Consider the following 12342-nt stretch of genomic DNA (forward strand, 5'->3'; position numbering starts at 1 on the left):
TTCTAACTGTGGTGTTTACTCCCTTCAGATTCCAGCCTCGTCCTGAAGGCCCTGCAAAGTTCCTGCGAGGGAGTTTGCAGCTCTGGCCTGCAAGCGATGGAAGAAGGACCCTTTCTCTCTGGGAAGAATCCTCAGGGGGAAAACGTGAAGCCAAGCAGAAGAGGGCTGGAGCTCCTTCTTTGGCCAGAAGTTAAAAGAAAAAAATACATAGGGTATGGATTCTAGAGAGAGCCTAGCTGCTGGGGGAGGGGGGGAGGGGAGAGCAAGGAAAGGAAATGCAGCTTTTCCTTTGAAAATAGATCATGCCCCTGAAAGGCTATTGGGACGTGAAACCAGCCCCTTGTACCGGCCAGATGGGGCGTGGGGCTGGAGGCGCCTCCATTTTCCTGCCTCCCCGGCCCGCCATTGCTGCTCTGCCCGCTCTCCGACCTCGCCCAGCAAGGACAAGGACAGCTCAGGCATACCCTGGAGTGGTTTCGGCCACCCTGGGATAGTAGAATAGCCTCACGTTCAGCTATTAGAATTTCATCACGGACCTATTCTCAAAGCCTTCTAATCTCTCATCCACTTAAGGTTCCTTTTCCCTGCTCAGTAGTGAGCAAGTCTCTGCTTCTGCTGTTTGCCCATCCTGTTCTTTCTCCCAGTTCCCCTGCCCCACCCGCTGTGCAATTTGTGGCTCCCACAGGGGCAGGATGGAGATGAGGCACAAGGGATAAAGGGTCTGTTAACTGATGACCTTGTATTCTGTGAAGATGTCTTGTGTGTGTCGGCTGCATAGATGCTGGCTTCTCCTCACATGGGGGGGAGGGTGTTGCGGGGTTCTTAAGAGACATGATCACCCCCCTTTCTGCTGGCTGCTGCCCTCTGACACCACAGTGTCCCTCCCCTGACCCACACAGCGCTCTCTCAGGCTGACAGTGAATACACCACACGCACTCTCTTTGCTGGGTTTGCTGTGCCCTGGCAGGAAGTCCTCTAGGGCGATGTCTTTCAGGATGACTCAAGCAGATATTACACATCCAGGCCATGCCCCTCCCCAACCCAGCCCGGAAGCCTAGAGCCCCGTCACGCGGCCCCCTACATTGACCCTGCCAACAGAAGCAGATCCAGGCAGTCACCTCCCTTTAGGCTTTTGCAGGCTAGAGTCAGGATCCTATCTCCAGACCCCTCAATCCTCAAAGGATTCACATCAAGATCTCAAAAGAATTCCGAGTCAAGGTCTCTGGAGTGTCACTCCATGAGTCATGGCTGTACCTCACTGAGTGAACAGTGAGTCCAAGCCACCAACATGCCCTCCAGGATGAAAACCATCCCTTCTCCCTTCCTTTCCATACACCCCAGATGGCAGGTGGCTCTAGCCAGGATTACAGATCATGCTTCTGAGAATATATCTCAACTTTTTGACTTAACCAAATTTTTTTTTAAGATTTTATTTCTTTGACAGAGATCACAAGCAGGCAGAGAGGCAGGCAGAGAGAGAGAGAGAGAGAGGGAAGCAGGCTCCCTGCTAAGCAGAGAGCCCGACACAGGGCTCGATCCCAGGACCCTGAGATCATGACCTGAGCTGAAAGCAGAGGCTTTAACCCACTGAGCCACCCAGGCGCCCGACTTAACCAAATATTTTAAGCATAATATCCTTCTATGTTATCAATTTAGTCAACTTACAGAGATAAATGTGATTTCATAGCTATAACACATGACATATGGATTTTTAGATTAATTAGGATATATAATTCTGAGATACAAAAGTTCATATTCATAAACAGTGTTTCCACAATACTCAGGTCAAGGATGGTCTCATACTTGTACTGAAGTTCATCTCTGCTCAATTAAAGTTAATCCTGAAAACCTTGTCAAACATACAAAATATCAGGTACTTAATTCTTTCATAAGTTCTTATGAAAGGAATGAATAGGTGGATAGATGGAGAGATGAAATATTTTTAACGCACCAAAACTAGGAAGTCAACAGGAAATTAGAGATGGATTCGGTTTCTTATTCTTCAGCATGATATCTGTGACCTTGAGAAATGTCATTTAACCTCTGCACATCTCAATGTCCTCGTCTGTAAATAGATACAAACACGGTCATCACAAAGCCTTGCTCTGAGCATCAGATAAGATAATCCTGGGAGCTAACAGAAGGATGTTAGCGAGATGGGGGCAGAAGTTCTGCCCCGAACAATTTCCATGGTTCTGTGACTCACTTTTGCTACCTGCAAAATAGACATTGAAAGGCTTCTCTCCCGCTTTCCCTGCAAGGCAGCACACACAGGGCATATAGGAGGCCCTTTGATTTCAGGCCCCAGGAGATCTCACTAGCTGTACAACCACGGACCAGCCACCAAAATCTCTGTGCTACAGTTCTCTCAGCTGTTTAAAAGGATAATGATGACTACCCCAGAGAGCAGAGGTAAGAATCAAACGTCTTAAAGTAGCACAGTGCCTAGAACGTAGCTAATAATACTCAGCCTAGGCAACTATTAGAATCAACAGTGTCCTGTGAATTTCCAGGGAAGAATACCACGGGGTTGCCTCTCTCCTTATTGCCTAGATTCAGTCGTTTCTGAATAAGCTCTGTTGCTATGGTTACCTTCCAAAGACACCACATTTGAAAACGTGTTGGGAGATAGGGATTGATGGCAGAAGGCTTTAGTAGAGGACACAAAGCAACTTCAGCAACTGAGACATTTTAATACATGTGAAGTCTTTCTCTTGGAAACCAAAGTCACACTTTGCCAAAATGGAAATGAACTCAGGAAGTGGAGTTTCAGAAGTTCCGCATTTGGCCAGCCTCCTTCCCCCATCACCAGGACCTCAAGGACAGGTATATCTGGCCCCAAACCAACTCCTGAGCATCTCGGTTTTCTTCCCCAGGATCTGGCAGTCTGAAGGATGTTGGTTGCCAGACAGAATTCATCAGATTCACTTCCCAGATGCTATCGCTTCTGATGCCGAATAAAAAATAGGTTGCCCAGAAATTGAGGTTGGAAAGGACAAGGGTATCTGAGAAATGCACAGTGATACACATAGTACAATAAAGGGCTATTCTTGTGAAAATTCATTAGCATATATATTTGGAATATTCCAGGGATCTTCACATCCCTCCAATCCCATACTTGGTCCCTGCAGGGGCCAGCCCTAACATCCCAGGCTAAACTATCCCCCACAGCAGTGTTATAAATGGTTTTCGATCTGTCAAAATCAGTCACGGCTCCAACAGGGAATGAATAGAAGTTGGCCTGACCACGCTTCCTGTTTCCAACTACAGCAAACTCAGGACCTGATGGGGCCTCACAGGCCAGAGTATTGTACACTCAGTCCTACTAAAAAGACTCTTTCTTCCTGGTCATTTTTTCCCAGATGTCCCAGGGAGCTGTCCTGCTCTTATTTGAAATTCAAACCACAAGGAAGTCACCTCTAAAAACACCAAGTTTCCCACTTGCCTTTTCACGATGATGCAGCACCACCTAGGGGAGAGTGCCATTCATTTCTTGCTCATGCACTATAAAATTCCTTTTAAAATATTGCAGCCACCCCTCCTCTTATCTACATGAGAAAGCCACAGAAGCTTCTCTGCACACATTTTTCTAGATCCATCTACAGATTTATGTCAACTGGAAACCCCAGTGGACTAATTGATTACACGATGATCACTGCGAAGGACTGTGGCTCACATTTACAATTGCCATGGACAATTTGCTTTATTATTATCAGAACTAACAATGATTAAGCACCTACCATAATGACAAGGTATATATGTTTGTTTCTAATAGATACAGTAGTCCTTCGAATTGGGCATTGCATCCCCATTTTACATATGAAGAAATCAAGGCTCAGCCAGACGAAGAAACTTCCCCAGCATCCCAGACCAGGGCTGTCTTACTCTTTCCACTATGAAATGCAATCTCTTTATCCCAATGTGAGTGGTGCTGTATGGCAGTGAGGCTGCTCATTTTAAGGACTCTACAGCAGAACATTCAAATAAGTATTGTCTTCCAAAGAAGTCACTTTGAAGCCGCTACTGTCATGCCACTGACGAATGCTCCTAACATTTCTGAGTGTCTGTTTGGGGAACTGCCTGCAGAGCCCTGAGCTGCACAACACGATCTCCTGTTACGTTATGTTACATGTTTAACCAAAATATGGTGGAGATACCATGATGTCAAGCAATGTAACTTTTCCAGGCCATTCCCTGTAGATTTTGATTCAGTGCATCTGGGAAAGGGAGCGGCAATTTGTGTTTTCATCGAGTATGCAAGTAAACGCAGTCATCAGGAAAGTTCCAGAAACACCGGCATAATGATACATGCATGTGCCTTGGGGTCAGGAGGACTTGGGTTATGGATCTAGCTCTGTCTATTTATTTATTTGTTTTTGTTTGTTTGTTTGTTTAATAGAGAGAGCATAAGCAGTGGGAGCAGTAGGCAGAAGGAGAAGAATCCTCCCTGCTGTGCAAGGAGCCTGATGTGGGACTTGATCCCAGGATCATGGGATCATGTCCCATGATCACTGGGATCATGACCTGAGCTGAAGGCAGACGCTTAATCGACAGAGCCACCCAGGCATCCCATTCTGTCTTTTTTCTAATTGTGCACCCCTAAAAAGGTCTTTGAAAGCCCTTGAGTATCAAGTTCTGTTCTATAAAATGATATTAATGTGTTCATAGCCACCAGACAGGGTTGTGGTATGGACTGGCCGAGATTACCGATGAAGGGCTCACACAGTGAGTGCCTGGCTTATAGGAGTCACCTCGTAAACGGTCATTGCTCTTGCAATGTCATCAGCCTCTCGGTTCATCAGATTGGCCCTATGTGACTTTCTGCTATTTTCAAATATTAAATCCACAGTGAAGGGATATCAGTCCACATAAAATGTCCTACTGTAACATGTGCTTAAATAAAAAAAATAAACAACTAAAGACTCTACGGAGAGGAGATGATAGATAACAAATAGAGACAAATACATCATCCGTAGAGTAAGAAAATGCTCTAGAAATGAGAAACCGACATTTAAAACAGTTTGACACTCAAGAGAATAACATGTTTCTGGGGGGGAATAAAATCCGCAACACCCTGATACTAGAGATGGAAACAACCCGAGTGTCCATGGATAGATGGATGAATAAATAAAATGTGGCATATACAGACAGCAGGGCATTACTCAGCCTTAGAAGGGAAGGAAATGTTCACAGCCGCTCTCACACGGACGGACCCAGAGGACCCTACGTTGAGGGAAATAAGCCATCCCACAAAAGGACAAATGCTGTATGATTCCACTCATATGAGGTACCCACAGTGATCACATTCATACAGATGGGGAGAAAGTGGTGGTTGCCAAGGGCTGGCAGGAAGGGTAATGCAGGTTACTGTTCAGGGGCACAGTGTCCATTCTGCGAGCAGAATAGAATCCAGCAGAGGGAGGGTGGTGATGGCTGTGCCTCAGTGGGTACGGGCTCAGTGCCCCTGAGCTGCGCCTACAGACAGTTCCAGGAGATGTGTATTTACAACTGAGAACATTTTCAATGAAAAAAATAAAAAAATAAAAAACCCAAACCCCACATGGCTCTCAAAATCAAAATGAAATTCGCATTAGACAAGTCTTGGTGGGTTTGTGTTTCTTAAAGCACCTGGTGAGAAATGCAGAGAGTCTGCCCTTTTACAAAAGTGAGCACGTCCATTCACAAGTACTATGACATCCACATCCTCAACATTGTGACCAGCACTGCCTCGCTTGCCTCTGGCTTTCTTTGCGGCTACGTGTTTACCCACCTCAGCCAAGAAACATTGCTGGGCAAGGCAGGAGGCTGTGAGCCCTGTTCTGATCTCCCTGCCCTGACCTGAGGTGGGGCTTTGAGGAAAACGGCTGTGGAGGCTGGTGCTCCCTGCAGAGAACATGGAAGGAGCTAGAGAGCGGAGGAGCACTCTTACAACCCCAGCCCTGTGGCTGCGGTGGGCCCTGCCTGGGGGTGGGGCATGGCTGGGTAGATAGTGGGCCCTTCGAAGGCACAGCTCTGTGGGTTGCACTGTGTGGGCCCCCCTCTTGCCTACAACCTGCAGCAGCTGCAGAGGCACTAGCAGTGGCTGCAACTTGATGTGAACCGCGAGCTGGTGAAGAGGGCATTGCCCGGTTTCCTTCATCTTTGATTTTCTTTGAGGCTAGCATTTAATAAGGTAAGACAGGGGATTTTCTGATGAGTCTAAGTGACTTCAAAGTTTCTGAAATAGGATAGCATTGGCTTTTTTGTCTAATTTAACTTAAAAGTTATGACAAGATGAAAGTTTTATGTATTTAACAAATTCTATGTCTTTCCCTGTTCATTGCCTTTTTTTTTTTTTTTTTTTTTTTTTGCAAAAATAGGAATGGATTGCTATTCTCTCCCTCTTCGGGATGATGTGGGTCCTAGTGTATAGAGATTGCCTGAGATAGAAGTGACAGATTTCCAGAGTTGAAAACTGGAGAAGTATGGTGAAAATCGGGTGTACAAGTAGAAAATAAAGAGAAGAAGTCTTGCCTTTCATCTGCCAGGGAACATTTATCGCTGCCTGGAAGACTTTCCTGAGGGTGAGGTACATGTAGAACCAGCTGGCAGTGAACACGGATAGCCTTAGTGGGTCTTACTAACATGATGGATGTCTCTAATTTTGAGTGGAAGTCTTTAGAGCAAAATTCAGAAAGTGTTTTAAAAAGGTAACCTATTTTTGGCTCCACGATAGATAGATAAACACATAGATAGATAACGTTCTAGTGTCTTTACCAGAAACTACTCTATCCAGCTTAAATGCAATGTGCTTAGATGTTAACTTCTGGCCATTCACAGAAGCCTGCTTCCTCCTACAAGGTGACAGGGAGAACTAGAAGAGCAGCCTCCAGCCTCACTTTCAGGCGTGACACTCAGACCACCAGCACAAAACGGGCTGTCCAGAAGAGCGCCTATCTCTGCTGACTGCACAGAGGCTGGAAAATCATGAAGACGCTGCCTGGTTCTTAGTTCTGGAGACCCAGCATCTTTGTCACAATTCCCACCAGCAAAACAGCGCCCCATATCCTGCTGCACCACACCCTGGGACCTCTGCTATTGTTATTCCAGAAAAATCAAATGCTCCACGGTTGTTGGCAGAAAGAATGATTTCCTCCTCATCTGGCCTTCTTAATCTCAAGCAGGTACATCTGCTTGGAGGAAGCCAGGTCACATCTGGAACTCAAGGATGTAAGGAAGGTCGGGAAATGTATAGACTTCGGTCCCTGTGTCCATCAGTGAGCCACAGCACACCCATGCACCACAAGAGATTCTGTCCTCCAAGCCTTTTGGGTAGTCACAAAGGGCTGGGCAGCCAAAGCAACTTTTGACCACCTCACCTAGCGCTCCCTTGAAGGGACAGTCTAGACAGAGTGATGGCCCACCCCTCAGTTCCCACGAATAAAGATGAAAAGCATTGGCTTTCCCTGTTGTGCTGAGATGTATTGTGTGAAGCCAAGAATGTGTCCAGTTACCCAGACAGTTACTTAAAAAGCCTGCTGCTGGCTGAGTTGCTGACCATTATGGACCAGGGACACTCCAGCTGCTGGATAGTTTCAATGGTGAGGTGCAGACAGCTGGGTTTGGGGAAGGCCACATCCTCATAAGAACAGCTCCAGGTATATACCCTAAAATCTCTTCTGTTGACTTATCTCTTTTTGCTTAGAGGCATCCAAACTAGTTGCAGGGTGACTGCTGTAACAACACACACACACACACACACACACACACACACACAATCACAACTTCACTATCGTGGAGCCAAAAATAGGATACCTTTTTATTTATTTTTTTAAAGATTTTTTATTTGACAGACAGAGATCACAAGTAGGCAGAGAGGCAGGCAGAGAGAGAGGAGGAAGCAGGCCCTGCTGAGCAGCAGAGAGCCCGATGCGGGCTCGATCCAGGGATCCCGGGATCATGACCTGAGCTGAAGACAGAGGCTTTAACCCACTGAGCCACCCAGGCGCCCCAGGATACCTTTCTAAAACACTTTCTGAATTTTGCTCTAAAGACTTCCACTCAAAATTAGAGACCTACGTCATGTTAGTAAGACACACTAAGGCTATCCATGTACACTGCCAGCTGGTTTTACATGTACCTCAAGTATTTAGAAATACTTGAGATGAAAAATTCCATTGCATTTCAAACACATTTGTATTATCACACAAAAAAATCTACATCGTATTTGTCAATGACAGAACAAGAAGTGCTGTTAGGTGCTAAATGAAATTTTCAATTTTTAAATGGTTTCAAAAATGGTTTAAAATTGTTTCATCAGCTACTTATGTAAACAAACTCTTGTCAATGGTGACTACCAAGAATTTGAAGACCTCATCATTAAAATACCTTGATCGGGAACTGGATATAGCCATTTCAAGCCTTCAACTTAATATTTAACAATTACATCTAGAAAGAAAGATCAAGTTTCTCAGTAAAGTATTTTAAAAATATTTGGGAATTTTACACAATATCAATATTTAAAATCTTCTCTAATACTTTGGGTTTTACTGACTTTCATCCTTATTATAGCATATGAAGACTATTTTGTTCTACTAAGTGCCAAATAAACACTTAAAATACTCTTTAGTTTAGTGTTATGAAAACATTTCATTTTCTATGTGCATCATGACGTAAAGGTCGGGCTTGGAATGGAGTAGTGTGAGCCACATTATCACATGGAGAACAAGATTTCACAGTAAAGTAAATTTATTTACTTACCACATTAACATTCTAAGCAGAGGATAATGTTCTTGGCTCCTTTCCCTTTTAAAATTTAGTTATCAGAATTTGTCACAGGTACTACCACCGCTATTGTTCCATCTCATAAAATACCTGCAAGAAATGGTCAGATTATTTATGGTTTCCCTGTGTATGTTACCAAATCAAACTCACTCTCCTCTGTACAGCCAGCTCTGAAAACCCAACCCCGGGACCATTTCCCCTCAGACTTCCTCTTCCCTTTTGCTTGGAGCCTTTTCACATATCAGGTTATCTTTTGGCAAACAATAATGGCGTCTTATCTTGTAAGCAACTTGAGAGGATCGCTGTCTTAACTTCTTCATATCACCCATGATTCTGGGAATACATTAAGTAAGCTCTTCATGGTTATCACTAATTACTACAATGCTGTTTGGAGAATCAAGCATTAGGAATGAATTGAGATCAATTAATGATTTGTTTTCTAATTATTCACTTTTGAAAATATTAAAAATATGGATAAAAATCAATTCTATTCAGAAATATCACTCTCTCCATCTTTATCCCTTTCTTTCCTGTCTTTTTATGCACATCTATGCATTATATAAGCTGTATTTTTTTTAATAAAATTTAAATCCTAGTATATGGAGTTGGTATTTGTTTTTCCATTTAATATAATTGTAGGGTTATCCCATCAAGTACATTATGGCACACCCAGATATTTTACAAATATTAAAATGATGTCTTAGAACAGTGCTTCTCAAATTTTAATGAGCATACAAATCACCTGGGATTGTTACAATACAGGTTCTGGTTCAATGGGTCTTGAGATGGGTCCCAAGATTCTACATTTCTAACAACCTCCCAGATGATGCCGACACTCCTGGTCTTGGACCATACTCAGAGTAGCAAAGGCATAGAAAATATATATATTCCAGTAATGATGAACACACATAATTTTCAATGTCTGGCTCATATGCAGTGAAATACCCCACCAATGGAGTGATAAGGATCCTTACAATGCAGGAGTGATACAAATATTTATCAAGCATGTACTATGTATGCATATAGGCACAAGATCATTAAAAATCTAATTACTGGTCAGTATCAATAGATATCAATATTTCCAAGACTCTGGATGCATACAGCCAAAGAACATTCCATAGTGACAAAAAAACAGACCAATGGTTTCCAGGGAAGAAAGGGAAAGGCAAAGAGGGAGGTAACTTTTAGGGGTAGTGGGTATATTCATTATCTTGATTGTGGTGATGTTTTCATGGATATTTTATATGTAAAATCTGTTAGAATGTATCAAATTACACTTTAAATATATGCAGTTCATTGTCAGTTATATAATAAAGCTATTTTTTTTAATATGGGGGGAGGGGAAGGGTCACAAAATGTATTCCAGAAAGGTGTTTACATTCTACCAGCTGCATATGCAAGTGCCTACCTCATCACACATTCTTCAGCAGTACTGGAATTCTTAAAAGGAAGAAAAAAAAAAAAAACACTGCTATTTTAAAAGACAAACATATCTCATTTTTTTGAATGTGCATGGTTTTCATTAGTAGTAGACTGAAATTTGTGATGATCAGTTCTCTGCTCATTTTTCTTTTGTTACATTAGTGTTTCTTATCAACTTATAGGATCTCTTTAAATATTTGTCAAAAATATACCATCTTGGGGTGCCTCAGTGGTTCAGTAGGTTAAGCGTCTGCCTTCAGCTCAGGTCATGATCTCAGGGTCCTGGATTGAGCCTCACATGACATCAGGCTCCCTGCTCAGTGGGAAGCCTGCTTCTCCCTCTCCCACACCTCCTGCTTGTGTTCCCTCTCTCCCTGTCTCTCTGTCAAATAAATAAATATCTTTAAAAAAATCTATTTTTCCCCTTGACTTGATGTTTACCTTTGTGTATACTTGATGTAATTGTAATCTATGTAGACATTTTAAAGAAGTTCAAGACAAAAAAAATAATAATTTTAACACTGCTCCAAACACACACAAGACTCAGTCAGAACACAGATTTAGACATAAATGAAATTGAAGTCTTTTCCAAATACCTAATTTCTTTCACAAGGTGGCTCACTTATTGCCACATACTGCATCAGAAGCAAGCTGTGTATATAAACACATCAACTTCCATCTTTCACATTCACTCTTTTGTTTGGTTGATACAGTAAAATGGGTTAATTTCATCATTTCTACAGCGTGGAGATAGTGGTACTAAGATACAAAATATGTTGTGACGATCAAGAGTTGTCAGAATTTGGATTTATAAACTCCCATTTTATTGATCCTCTCTCACTGTATGAGAAATAGGTCTGTGAAATCAAACTGAGGCTGTGTGGTTGGGTTTTTTGTTTTGTTTTGTTTAAGTCAACTGAATGAATACCAGAAAAGGAAAATATATGAATATTCTCCTGGAGGAATAAATTTCTCTATTCTGATAAGACATATATTATTAAGCTGTTTACCTTTGCTGTACCTGGAGTCTCACAAGACTTTTTTACACTACAAACCAATAAAGAATACTGATCCTAGTAATACTAGTGTAAAAGAGGAATGCGTTTTTTTATCTGCCATGCCAACTGATACAATGCAAAGAAACTACTTCCCCAAAAGCTAGTTACAAGTCTTCCTGAAACTGTCCAACCTTTTGACCATGAGCCATAATTAGCCACTAGAAGCAAGATACACGATATTCAAAGAATGAATCTTTGTTTCTTTAATAAAATATTTTCAATTCTCATTCTGAAGCTTCTAAGGATTAAATCATTTGACCAAAGACACAAAGCTCAGTGCTGTCTAATACGGAACCGGAATCCAGATTTCCTGAGACCCAAGCCAAAGGGCAGTAGAGGATGGAATGCTGTGGGCCCTAACCTTTTCTAAATGCAGGCTGGATAAGCGGGTAAAATCTCTGACAGTTAAATAGTCCTATCCTGAAGACTTTTTATGACCGACCCAGGGTTCAAGTCTCTAAGCCTGTTTCAGCTCGGGTTCCCACTCCAGCCCTGCCCTATTACCTGCGTAGTCGTGTCAAATAATTCATCCTATTAGAGATAAGGAAATGAGGGCCCCCCAAGAGGATCCTACTAGCAGCTACACCTCAATAGTTAATTAAGATAACGAAGAGAGCACAGGTGAATACTTCGCTGGGATTGGCGGAGAGCAAGGTGTCCAGGTCTGTGTATTTGGGGTATCTTAGTTCATCTGGGCTGATGTTAACAGAATCCCATCAACTCGGTGGCTTATCAACAAAAATTTATTTCTCACAGTTCTGGACTCTGGGAAGTCCAAGATCAAAGCTCTGGCAGACTCAGTGTCTGGTGGGGGCCCTCTTCCTGGCTCATTGGTGGTCATCTCACTGTGTCCTCACATGGTAGAAGCAACAAGGGAGCTCCCTGGGGTCTTTTATAAGAGGAGTAATACATTTCATGAGGGCTCCACCTTCATGGACTAATCACCCCCCAATGCTCTACCTCAAATACCATCACATGGGGCTTAGGTTTCAACATACGAATTCAGAGGTGGGGACATACACATCCAGTCTCTTGCAAGGAGGTAAAATCAGACCAACTTAATATGGCGCTCAGGATTCATAAGCGAAACTCACTGTGT

Source organism: Lontra canadensis, unplaced genomic scaffold, assembly GCF_010015895.1.
Source record: "Lontra canadensis isolate GAN:19392208 unplaced genomic scaffold, GSC_riverotter_1.0 scaffold18, whole genome shotgun sequence".
Taxonomy (NCBI): Eukaryota; Metazoa; Chordata; class Mammalia; order Carnivora; family Mustelidae; genus Lontra; species Lontra canadensis.